This window comes from Urocitellus parryii, chromosome X, assembly GCF_045843805.1.
Source record: "Urocitellus parryii isolate mUroPar1 chromosome X, mUroPar1.hap1, whole genome shotgun sequence".
Taxonomy (NCBI): Eukaryota; Metazoa; Chordata; class Mammalia; order Rodentia; family Sciuridae; genus Urocitellus; species Urocitellus parryii.
Window position 1 is genome coordinate 38,712,221 of NC_135547.1, and position 12,825 is coordinate 38,725,045.

Genomic DNA, 12,825 nt, shown 5'->3' on the forward strand with positions numbered 1-12,825 from the left:
CACGAAAGAAAATGCTGCACAAATTGTTTTCCCCATTGTAAAAAAAAAAAAAAAGCCTTGGAAATTAACAAACCACAACTGAGCTGCAGTCAAAGCAGTCTTGAATGAGCATTAACAAGAAGAGGGTGCCATGAAACAAAGGAAAATTTTCCTTCTCCCTCCCACCCCCATGCAGATCACATTCCATTTTTCAAGACAATGGCACCTATCCAGCGGGTGTTTAATTTATGTAAATCCACAGCAGTTTATAGGTAGAATGGACACAGCAAGGAGCAGAAGGCAGTCCTTGATGTTTGAATTGATATTCTTTCCCGGGTGACTGTGAAGAATTTAAAGTACTTCATATCTAATCTGAGTTGCATCTGTAGTGTACAAACCTACTTCTAGGTGAGGAGTTCAGACACTGACAGGCTTTGATATTTAAAATCACTGTTTAAAAATACACAAATAAGGGGCTGGGATTGTGGCTCAGGGTAGAGTGCTTGCCTAGCAAGTGCAGGGCCCTGAGTGTGATCCGTAGCACCACATAAAAATAAATAAAATAAAATAAAGGTATTGACAACTACAACTAAAAAAAATTTTTTTTAAATACATAAACAATACCTCCTCGCTGGAAAAAATAAGAACAATATAAATAAACCAGGTATAAAAATGATCAAAAACCCAATGGATAGTTACTCTTAATATATTAGTATTCTAGATCTTTCTCTAATCATGTATATAACTATATTTTTCAAAAGCAGGAATTATAATGTACTTTTTAAAAGAATTATTTATTTATTTATTCGAATTAGGTGTATATGACAGCAGAATGGATTTTGATTCATTGCACACAATTGCAGTACAACTTTTCATTTCTCTGGTTGTACATGATGTAGGGTTGCACCATGTGTGCAGTCATACATGTACCTAAGGTAATGATGTCCATCTCATTCCACCATCTTTCCTGCCCCCATGCCCCCTCCCCATCTCTCCCTCCCCTTTGCCCAATCAAAGTTCCTCCATTTTCCCATGCCCTCCCCCTCCATTATGGATCAGCATCCACTTATCAGAGAGAATATTCAGCCTTTGGTTTATTGGGATTGGCTTACTTTGCTCAGTGCGATATTCTCCAACTCCATCCATTTACCTGTAAATGCCATAACTTTATTCTCCTTTAATGCTGAGTAATATTCCATTGTGTATATGTACCACAGTTTCTTTATCCATTCATTTATTGAAGGGCATCTTGGTTGCTTCTACAGTTTAGCTATTGTGAATTGAGCGGTTGTGAACATTGATGTGGCTACATTACTATAGTATGCTGATTTTTATAATGTATTTTTTTCACTTAGCAATACATTATAAAGATTCTTCCTCATCAAGACATATAGGTCTATAATATCAATGGACAGTTTCCAATTTTTCACTATATAAACAAAGATGCAGTGAACATACTTGAATCAAACATAATTCTGTATTTTAGATAATTATGCAAAAGAGGAATTCCAGTGTCAAGGAGCATATAAACTTTAATGTTTATGATATTACCTCTTGTGTGTGACAGCATTTAGTATTATTATTCCATAATACTAATTATTATTATTATTATTATTATTGCAATTATATGAGCAGTAAACACTTATTGATCTTACTGTAGTGCCGCAGTCTGGCTGGGCACAATTCAGGAGCCACTTGTCAAAAGAAACAAACTTTATTTTTAAAACTACAAACGCCAAACAAAACAGCTCCTCAGGAAAAACCCTCAGAGCCCAACTGCCACCACCGGCGTCCACACGCCTCTCCACACACCAACAACCACCTCCCACAATCCTCCTGCTCTTGAGGCCGATTGGCTAGGTCGCGTGGGCGGAGCCAAAGAAGTCCCCCAATGAGCAGTTCCGTAGTCTGAAGGGCAGGGAAACAGCCCAATGAACATGACCGCAGAGGAGCCAATCAGCTAGATGTTGCTGGGGCCACTGTGAGCCAATCATCAGCTGGCAGTCTGAAGGGCAGGGAAACAGCCCAATGAACATGACTGCAGAGGAGCCAATCAGCTAGATGTTGCTGGGGCCACTGTGAGCCAATCATCAGCCGGCAGCTGGAAGTTTGCTGGCAGCTGGAAGTTTGCTGGGGCCCCTTTGGCTGTGGCTCTCAACACTGTAGTAAACACTTATTGATCTTACATGTATGCCAAACACTGAAGTATTCTTTTTTTATAATTTTTATTGTTGGTTGTTCAAAGCATTACATAGTTCTTGACATATCATATTTCACATTTTGATTCAAGTGGGTTATGAACTCCCATTTTTACCCCGTATGCAGATTGCAGAATCACATCGGTTACATATCCATGTTTTTACTTATTGCCATACTAGTGACTGTTGTATTCTGTTGCCTTTCCTATCCTCTACTATCCCCCCTCCCCTCCCCTCCCCTCTTCTCTCTCTACCCCATCTACTGTAATTCATTTCTCCCTCTTGTTTTTTTCCCTTTCCCCTCACTTCCTCTTGTATGTAATTTTGTATAACCATGAGGGGCTCCTTCCATTTCCATGCAATTTCCCTTCTCTCTCCCTTTCCCTCCCACCTCTCATCCCTGTTTAATGTTAATCTTCTTCTCATGCTCTTCCTCTCTACTCTGTTCTTAGTTACTCTCCTTATATCAAAGAAGACATTTGGCAATTGTTTTTTAGGGATTGGCTAGCATCACTTACCATAATTTGCTCTAATGCCATCCATTTCCCTGCAAAGTCTATGATTTTGTCATTTTTTAACACAGAGTAATATTCCATTGTGTATAAATGCCACTTTTTTTAATCCATTTGTCTATTGAAGGGCATCTAGGTTGGTTCCACAGTCTTGCTATTGTGAATTGTGCTGCTATGAACGTCGATGTAGCAGTGTCCCTGTAGTATGCTCTTTTTAGGTCTTTAGGGAATAGACCAAGAAGGGGAATAGCTGGGTCAAATGGTGGTTCCATTCCCAGCTTTCCCAGGAATCTCCATACTGCTTTCCAAATTGGCCGCACCAGTTTGCAGTCCCACCAGAAACGTACAAGTGCACCCTTTTCCCCACATCCTCCCCAGCACTTGTTGTTGTTTGACTTCATAATGGCTGCCAATCTTACTGGAATGAGATGGTATCTTAGGGTGGTTTTGATTTGCATTTCTCTGACTGCTAGAGATGGTGAGCATTTTTTCATGTACTTGTTGATTGATTGTATGTCCTCCTCTGAGAAGTGTCTGTTCAGGTCCTTGGCCCATTTGTTGATTGGGTTATTTGTTATCTTATTGTCTAATTTTTTGAGTTCTTTGTATACTCTGGATATTAGGGCTCTATCTGAAGTGTGAGGAGTAAAGATTTGTTCCCATGATGTAGGCTCCCTATTTACCTCTCTTATTGTTTCTTTTGCTGAGAAAAAACTTTTTAGTTTGAGTAAGTCCCATTTGTTGATTCTAGTTGTTAACTCTTGTGCTATGGGTGTCCTATTGAGGAATTTGGAGCCCATCCCCACAACATGTGGATCATAGCCAACTTTTTCTTCTATCAGATGCCGTGTCTCTGATTTGATATCAAGCTCCTTGATCCATTTTGAGTTAACTTTTGTGCATGGTGAGAGAACAGGATTCAGTTTCATTTTGTTGCATATGGATTTCCAGTTTTCCCAGCACCATTTGTTGAAGATGCTATCCTTCCTCCATTGCATGCTTTTAGCCCCTTTATCAAAAATAAGATAGTTGTAGTTTTGTGGGTTGGTTACTGTGTCCTCTATTCTGTACCATTGGTCCACCCGCCTGTTTTGGTACCAGTACCATGCTGTTTTCGTTACTATTGCTCTGTAGTATAGTTTGAAGTCTGGTATCCCCATACCGCCTGATTCACACTTCCTGCTTAGAGTTGTTTTTGCTATTCTGGGTCTTTTATTTTTCCAGATGAATTTCATGATTGCTTTATCTTTCTATAAGAAATGCTGATGGGATTTTGATTGGCATTGCATTAAACCTATAGAGAACTTTTGGTAATATCGCCATTTTGATGATGTTAGTTCTGCCTATCCATGAACAGGGCATATTTTTCCATCTTCTAAGATCTTCTATTTGTCTCTTTAGGGTTCTGTAGTTTTCATTGTATAAGTCTTTCACCTCTTTTGTTAGGTTGATTCCCAAGTATTTTTTTTTTTTGAGGATATTGTGAATGGAGTGGTTGTCCTCATTTCCATTTCAGAGGATTTTTCGCTGATATACAGGAATTCTTTTGATTTATGTGTGTTGATTTTATATCCTGCCACTTTGCTGAATTCATTTATTAGCTCTAATAGTTCCTTTGTAGACCCTTTTGGGTCTGCTAGGTATAGAATCATGTCACCTGCAAATAGTGATAATTTAAATTCTTCTTTTCCTATTTTTATGCCTTTAATTTCTTTCGTCTGTCTAATTGCTCTGGCCAGTGTTTCGAGGACTATGTTGAACAGAAGTGGTGAGAGAGGGCATCCCTGTCTTGTTCCAGATTTTAGAGGGAATGCCTTCAATTTTTCTCGGTTCAGAATGATGCTAGCCTGAGGCTTAGCATAGATAGCTTTTACAATATTGAGGTATGTTCCTGTTATCCCTAGTTTTTCTAGGGTTTTGAACATAAAAGGATGCTGTACTTTGTCGAATGCTTTTTCTGCATCTATCGAGATGATCATATGGTTCTTATCTTTAAGTCTATTGATGTGGTGAATAACATTTATTGATTTCCGTATATTGAACCAGCCTTGCATCCCAGGGATGAATCCTACTTTATCATGATGTATAATTTTTTTGATATGTTTTTGTATCCTATTTGCCAGAATTTTATTGAGGAGTTTTGCATCTAGGTTCATTAGAGATATTGGTCTGTAGTTTTCTTTCTTTGAAGTATCTTTGTCTGGTTTAGGAATCAGGGTGATGTTGACCTCGTAGAATGAATTTGGAAGTTCTCCCTCTTTTTCTATTTCCTCGAATAGCTTGAAAAGTATTGGTATTAGTTCTTCTTTGAAGGTTTTGTAAAACTCTGCTGTATACCCATCCGGTCCTGGGCTTTTCTTAGTTGGTAGTCTTTTGATGGCTTCTTCTATTTCCTCAATTGATATTGGTCTGTTTAGGTTGTCTATATCCTCCTGACTCAATCTGGGTAGATCATATGACTTAAGAAATTTATCGATGCCTTCACTATCTTCTATTTTATTGGAGTATAAGGATTCAAAATAATTTCTAATTATCTTCTGTATTTCTGAAGTGTCTGTTGTGATATTGCCTTTTTCATCCCATATACTAGTAATTTGGGTTCTCTCTCTTCTTCTCTTCGTTAGCATGGCTAAGGGTCTGTCAATTTTATTTATTTTTTCAAAGAACCAGCTTTTAGTTTTGTCAATTTTTTCAATTGTTTCTTTTGTTTCAATTTCATTAATTTCAGCTCTGATTTTAATTATTTCTTGCCTTCTACTTCTTTTGCTGTTGTTTTGCTCTTCTTTTTCTAGGATTTTGAGATGAAGTGTAAGATCATTTATTTGTTGTTTTTTCCTTTTTTTAAGGAATGAACTCCAAGCAATGAATTTTCCTCTTAGAACTGCTTTCAATGTGTCCCATAGATTCCGATATGTTGTGTCTGTGTTTTCATTTAACTCTGAGAATTTTTTAATTTCCTCCTTGATGTCTTCTATAACCCATTGATCATTCAGTAACCTATTGTTCATTCTCCAAGTGATGCATGATTTTTTTTCTTCCTTCTTTTATCGTTGATTTCCAGTTTCATTCCATTATGATCAGATAAGATGCATGGTATTATCTTTACTCCTTTATAATGTCTAAGAGTTGCCCTGTGACATAATATATGATCTATTTTTGAGAAGGATCCATGTGCTGCTGAGAAAAAAGTGTAACTGCTTGATGTTGGGTGGTATATTCTATATATGTCAATTAAGTCTAGGTTATTAATTGTATTATTGAGTTCTATAGTTTCTTTATTCAACTTTTGTTTGGAAGATCTGTCCAGTGGTGAGAGAGGTGTGTTGAAGTCTCCCATAATTATTGTATGGTGGTCTATTAGACTCTGGAACTTGAGAAGAGTTTGCTTGATGAACATAGCAGCCCCGTTGTTTGGGGCATATATATTTATGATTGTGGTTCCCTTGAGCAGTATGTAGTGTCCCTCTTTATCCCTTTTGATTAACTTTGGCTTGGAATCTATTTTATTTGATATGAGTATGGACACTCCTGCTTGTTTCCGCAGTCCATATGAGTGATATGATTTTTCCCAACCTTTCACCTTCAGTCTATATGTATCTTTTCCTATCAAATTAAGCAACTAATTAAAGTTTCACAGCAAGCATGTGGAACATTCCAGAATAGAACTTGGACAGACAGTACACTATAATCTTACTTGCTACATCAACTTTGTAAATTTGATAAAGAAAACAATCAACCTTAAGCTTATAAGTTCTAGCCTCAATTAAAGTTATTACCTCATGTTTTCCAAATTTGTCCTCTCCCAGACATCCTCATCTTTTGTTCATGAGAGAAGTACCTTGCCCAAGAAATGTGCCACTAATTTCTCAGCCTGAAAAAAGACAAAATACAAAATGTAAAACTCTATTTTTTAAAACAAAAGTGCAATTGGAAACCATGTTAAAGGAAATTTAGTGCTTGTGTTTTGGTGCCAGTGCCAACTGCTGGTGACAATCCAATGGAAAACAATTCTTCTTTGGATACTGCTTCTCATATTTGCCCAAAAGTCACCCACAGCACCAAGTTCCTCCTGACTCACTTTGTAATTGCAAATGCTGGCAAGCCAGTGTTATTGGGAGTACACCAGTTTAAGATGACCCCATTTCTTAGAGCTTCTACCCCTAATGATAGTATCTGCTTTTGTCTCTGAATCAGCTTGAATCTCCGTTCTGTTCAAAAAAACAAAGGGACTAAACATGCTTGATCTGGACTAGCATCTTAGTTTCACAAATAAGCCATGTGATATTGAGTAAGTTACTTAACCTCTCTATGGCTTACTCACCTTATTTTAAGAGGAAGATGATAAAATGCCAACTAATTCACCACTAACTTTTGTCAGATAAGATGAGAAAATGGGTCAAAAACATCAAATGTGGGCATTTAGCATTAGATTCACCTTTAACTATTTTTCAAGAGTGCAGACATTGGAGTCAAAATTTCTAGATTCAAATCTTTATCTTGACCTTTTTAGTTGTGTCATCTTGGGCAATTTACTTATTCTCTCTGTACCTTAATTCCCTCATCTGAAAGGTGAGGTGCCTATGTCATAGGGTTTGTATGAAGATTTCATGGGTTCATGTAAAGTGCTTGCAAGAGTGACTGACACAGTAAATGTTGGATATTATGATTGTTGTTGCTATTATTATCATCATCATTAAAGCATGATAGGACTAAGAAGACATAAAATGTTGGTGATTTTGGCATAGTGGCACGTGCCTATAATCCCAGCAGCTCAGGAGGCTGAGGCAGGAGGATCACAAAGTCAAAACCAGCCTCAGCAACTTACCAAGGCCCTAAGCAACTTAGCAAGACCCTGTCTCTAAATAAAAAATAAAAAGGGCTGAGATGTGACTCAGTGGTTAAGTGCCTCTGGGTTCAATCCTGGGTACCACCAAAAAACAAAAGTAGTTAAGGATGTGGAAAAAGTGGGACATTCACACATTTCAATGGGATTACAAGATGATAGTCATTAGGAAAAACAGTTTTTGGTTCTTCAATAATTTAAACATAGAATTACCAAAGGACCCAGTAATTCTGCTCCTAGGTGTGTGTGTGTGTGTGTGTGTGTGTGTGTGTGTGTGTATGCACATATACATATATATCTCCAAAATTGAAAAATGGGTATTCAAACAAAAACTTGTGTACAAATGATCACAAAAGCATTATGCATAATAGGTGGAAATGACCCTAATGTCCACCAACTGAAGAATAGAGAAATAAAATATGCTATATTCAAACAATGGACTTTTTTGTCCATGAATAGAAATGAAATATTGATACATGCTACAATGTGGATAAATGGTGAAAACACCTGTGTTAAATAAAAAAAGCCAGTCAATAAGTATTATATGTTACATTACTATATTTATGTGAAGTGTTCAGATGAGGAAATTCCACAGAGACACCAAGTAGATTAGTGGTTTCCTGGGTCTGGAGCAGGAAAGGGAGGACAGGAATAGGGAATGACTGCTGATGTTTATGTAGTTTATTTTTAGGGTGATGATAATGTTCAAAAATTTAATTGTCGTAATGCTTACACAATTCTGTATATATTAGAGAAGACATTGCATTATATACTTAAGATAGATGAATTTTATGGTAAATAAACCTCAATAGAGTTGTTTTAGAGCCTATATAGGTGAGAAGGTTTAAGTTCCTCTCACACCACTTTGCCAGAAATTTTGCTCAAATGAGAGGGGATCTTTTTGTGGTCCTAACAACATGATCAGATCAAAGATTAGTCTGAGCTTGGGACAGTGACACATTCCTGTAATTCAGCTACTCAGAAGGCTGAGGCAAGCGTTTGAGGCCAGCCTCAGTAACCCAGACCCTATCTCAAAATAAAAATAAGAATGGCTTGGTATGCAGATGAGTAATAGAGTGCCACTGGATTTAATATCCAGTATTAAAAAAAATTAGCAGCCCAGGAGGCTCAGGCAGGAGGATTGTGAGTTCAAAGCCAGCCTCAGCAACAGTGAGGTGCTAAGCAACTCAGTGAGACCCTGTCTCTAAGTAAAACACAAAATAGGCTAAGGATGTGGCTCCATGGCTGAGTGCCCCTGAGTTCAATCCCTAGTATCTGCCCCCCAAATAGTTTAGTCCCTTTCCTGAGCAGTGATAACCAGTTAACCAGAATATACCATGGCTCTCTGGGATCTTTGAAATCAAGTCATAAGTTTTGAATATTACTATAGCCATGAGGATGCTCACTGTCCTGTGGTCTACCATATTCCAGATAGCTTCATGCTGTAAATGAACCATGATGAAGAACAAGAAACTTGTCTATCTTATTTTCAATTGTGTCCACAGTGCCCATCTGGCATGCCATAGGTGCTCTATAAACATATGATGAATGAATGATGTATGAATAGGCAAAGCTACATGCATTGTGACAAGTCTGTGTAATCAGAAAAAAAATTAATTCCAATCTCATCTCCAATATCCGAAAAGTCAATTAAATGATCTCAAAAACAATAATAATAGCGCCTCCTTTATAGGCAATAAACTTTAGCTAAGGTAATACAATACACTGTGATAACTTAATGTTAGTTTCCTTCCTTTTCCTTACAGAATCCCTGGGGCACTGGAGGGTTCACTACTGACAAATAGCTTTGTGTTAAGTCCTGGGGTGGCAAGAAACATGAGCACTGACATGTGATAGCTATTTTCAATCATGGAAGCTGGCAATGAAATTTGAGCCCATAAAATGCCAGATTGGGAGGGATCTTTGTAAGAGATCATCTAGTCCAAGCACTATATTTGGTAGAGAATCCTCAAATGCCACAACATTAGTGGGCCATCTGAAGACTGTCTTAATAAAAATGAATGAGCAAAGAAATAACTGGCAACGTGGATGGCAGACATCTGGGTGACAATCCATGAGAAATTCCCAGAATGATTCATTGTCCTCACACCTCAAAAAGTTCCCAATAAAGTTTGACAATGTAATCACAATATGTGTATTTATACAGACTGTGGCAAAGGTTCCTGTCCAAGACAGAGCCACTTGAGGAACAGGTGTTGGATCTTCACCCTTCTAAATATATTATTCAAAGTAGAATGTCTGCATCAGGAAAAATAATCAGCACATCTTCAGGGTCCTGCTTACACTTAAATTTAAGGACCATGTTTTAATTTCTTCTTTAAATTAAAAAAGTGTAGTTGTAGATGGAGAGAATGACTTTATTTTATTTGTTTATTTTTATGTCATTCTGAGGATGGAACCCAGGGCCTCACACATGCTAGGCAAGCGCCCTACCACTGAGCTACAGCCACAGCCACAGCCACAGCCCCTTCTTTAAATTTTGAGCCTTGTGTCCATGTGAAGAAATTATCTGTTTGATTTCCTGGTGTCCCTTAAAAGGTGGTATAAAATTAAAATAAACAAATAACATCTTCATTTATTAAGGTCCTGAACTGAGAAATAAACTGTTAGCTAATGAAGTAAATAGTTGACTCACTTGGAAAATAAATAAATGATATTTAATTTGCTAACTAAATTTTCATAGTTGATAATGTCAAGTGTGACAGATATGTCTATTGCATGGACAGAGTATATGTCATGGACTCTAGCTCTCTATTATAAAATGCACAGAAGCATCAAGGGTGATATTGGAAGGCATAAGAAGAAAAACACCACTCAGAGGCAGTAGAACCTGGTGGTTAAAATCACAGGCTTGTTCTTCAGTTTAAGAACAAAATCTTGGCTTATATAGAAAGTAATCTAACATCCCATCAACACACACATAAAATCACACATTCCAGACATATAAAAATGCCTGATATTTAAAGTTTGAATCTATAGTTTCATTTGAAAGCAAGAAACAAAGAAATATCCCAAATTGCAATTATGATTTAAAGACTAGTCGCTCAAAGAGACAAATAGACAAGATGTAGTTCATAAGGCCTAAGAGGATACGAATCTGAGTTGTACATTTTGGGTATGGCACAGAGTTAGAACTGGTACCTATGGAAAGTGGGGAATTGAAAAGGGTGTCTCCTTTGAAAGAAATCTACTCATCAGCCTAAGGACAGCAATAATATGATCCCTGCTCCAAGTCATAGGTGAAAATGAAGTCAACCTGAAAAATCAATGCCCTTAGATAATGTCACATAAAATAAGACAACAAAGAATACAGAGTAACCATAAAAAGCAAAATAATATATTAATAGTTACAATGAATTTAAATGACTTAAAAAAACTTCATATATATATATATATATATATATATATATATATATATATATTTGTAGCTGGACACAATGCCTTTATTTTATTTTTATGTAGTGCTGAGGATTGAGCCCAGTGCCTCACGCATGCCAGGTGAGTGCTCTACCACTGAGCCACAGCCCCAGCCCCATTAAAAAACCTTTTTTAAAATAGAGACACTCAGATTAAATATGATATGTTCTACTATATGTTGCCTATCAAGATACATACATAAAAGGTGGTATACACCTGTAATCCCAGTGACTTGGGAAGTTGAGGCAGAAGGATCATGAGTTCAAAGCCAGCCTCAGTGATTTAAAGAAGTCATAAAAAAAAGGACTGAGGATATGGCTCAGTGGTAAAGTGCCTCTGGGTTCAATCTCTGGTACCAAAAGAAAAAAAAGAAATGAAACACATAAAACATCATAACACTGTGTAATTAAAAGAAAAAGAGGGGATAGAAAAATACGTAATAGACAAAATGAAATTTAAGGTGAAAAACATTAAGAGCAAGGGATACCTCATTAATGATTAAAAATAGCCACTCACTGAAGAGAAAATTAATTTGTATGCATCTAAAAATATAGCTACAAAATGTATAAAGTGAAAGCTAACAGAATTAAAATGAAAAACAACCACATCTATAATAATAGTGAAAGATTTTTAGCACACCTCCTTCAAGAACTGACCTATAAAATTACTAAGGATATGTAAGATTTGATTAAAACAATTAAAAATTGTGATAATAAATAGATTAAAATTGGTCAATCTGATAAGGCTACAAATTGTATGATGCCAACTATATGTTATTCAGGAAAAGGCAAAACTACAGAGACAGTAAAAATATCAGTGGTTTTCATGGGTTTGAAGGGAGGGAGGATAAATAGGTAGTATACAGAGGACTTTTTGGGCAGTGAAACTCTGTATAATAATATGGACGTGTATACATGTCATTACACATTTGTCAAAACTCACAGAATCTGTAACAAGAAGAGTAAAACTATGGACTTTGTGTAGTGATGTGTCAATGTTGGTCCATTAATCGTGACAAATGTACTACTGTTGTATTAGAGGTTGATGTCATAGAGCCTGTGTGTGTTGGGAGGAAAGAAGTATGTGGAAACTGTACTTTCTTCTCAATATTTCCATGAGCCTAAAACTGCTCTAAAAGTAAACTCTATGTACACACACACACACACACACACACACACACAAACTAAACCCACCAACTGAAGACTAAATGTTCCTTGAAAGCACATGTAGAAAACATTTACTCACTTTCTAATGATATGAATAACTTATTTGCTTACTCAGATACTTAATGATATGAAGAACTTATTTGCTTCAGATACTGGAAGATTATTTCCTAAATTTCTGTGTAATTGAAATGCAGTAGCTACAGATACAATGCATTTTAAACTTTAATTTGTATTATCAATATTGTATTTGTTATGTATTTTGCAGTGCTGAGGATTGAATCCAAGTACACTCTGCCAATGAGCTTCACTCCCAGCCCCACTTTTTTATGTTGAGAGACTATTTGTAAGTGGCTGAGGCTGGCCTCAAACTTGCCATTCTCCTGTATCAGCTTTATGAAGTCTAGAGAATTTAAAAAAAACAATAAATCAACCTTATTATATAGCATATACAATACTCTAACCATGGCCAGTTTTTATAAACTGCCAACATGATATCACTGGGAAAAGATGCACAGTAGCACACCATTATATAGCATTTACTCCTTTCAGATACAATAGATATAAAAAACATCAAGAGCATAAATAATACTAAAATATAGTAAGTTAAGAAGTGGTGGGTTTTGAATGCTCCCTAACTTTGTTTCTAATATAATTTATATAATATTAATTATACATAGTTTAATTTTTAT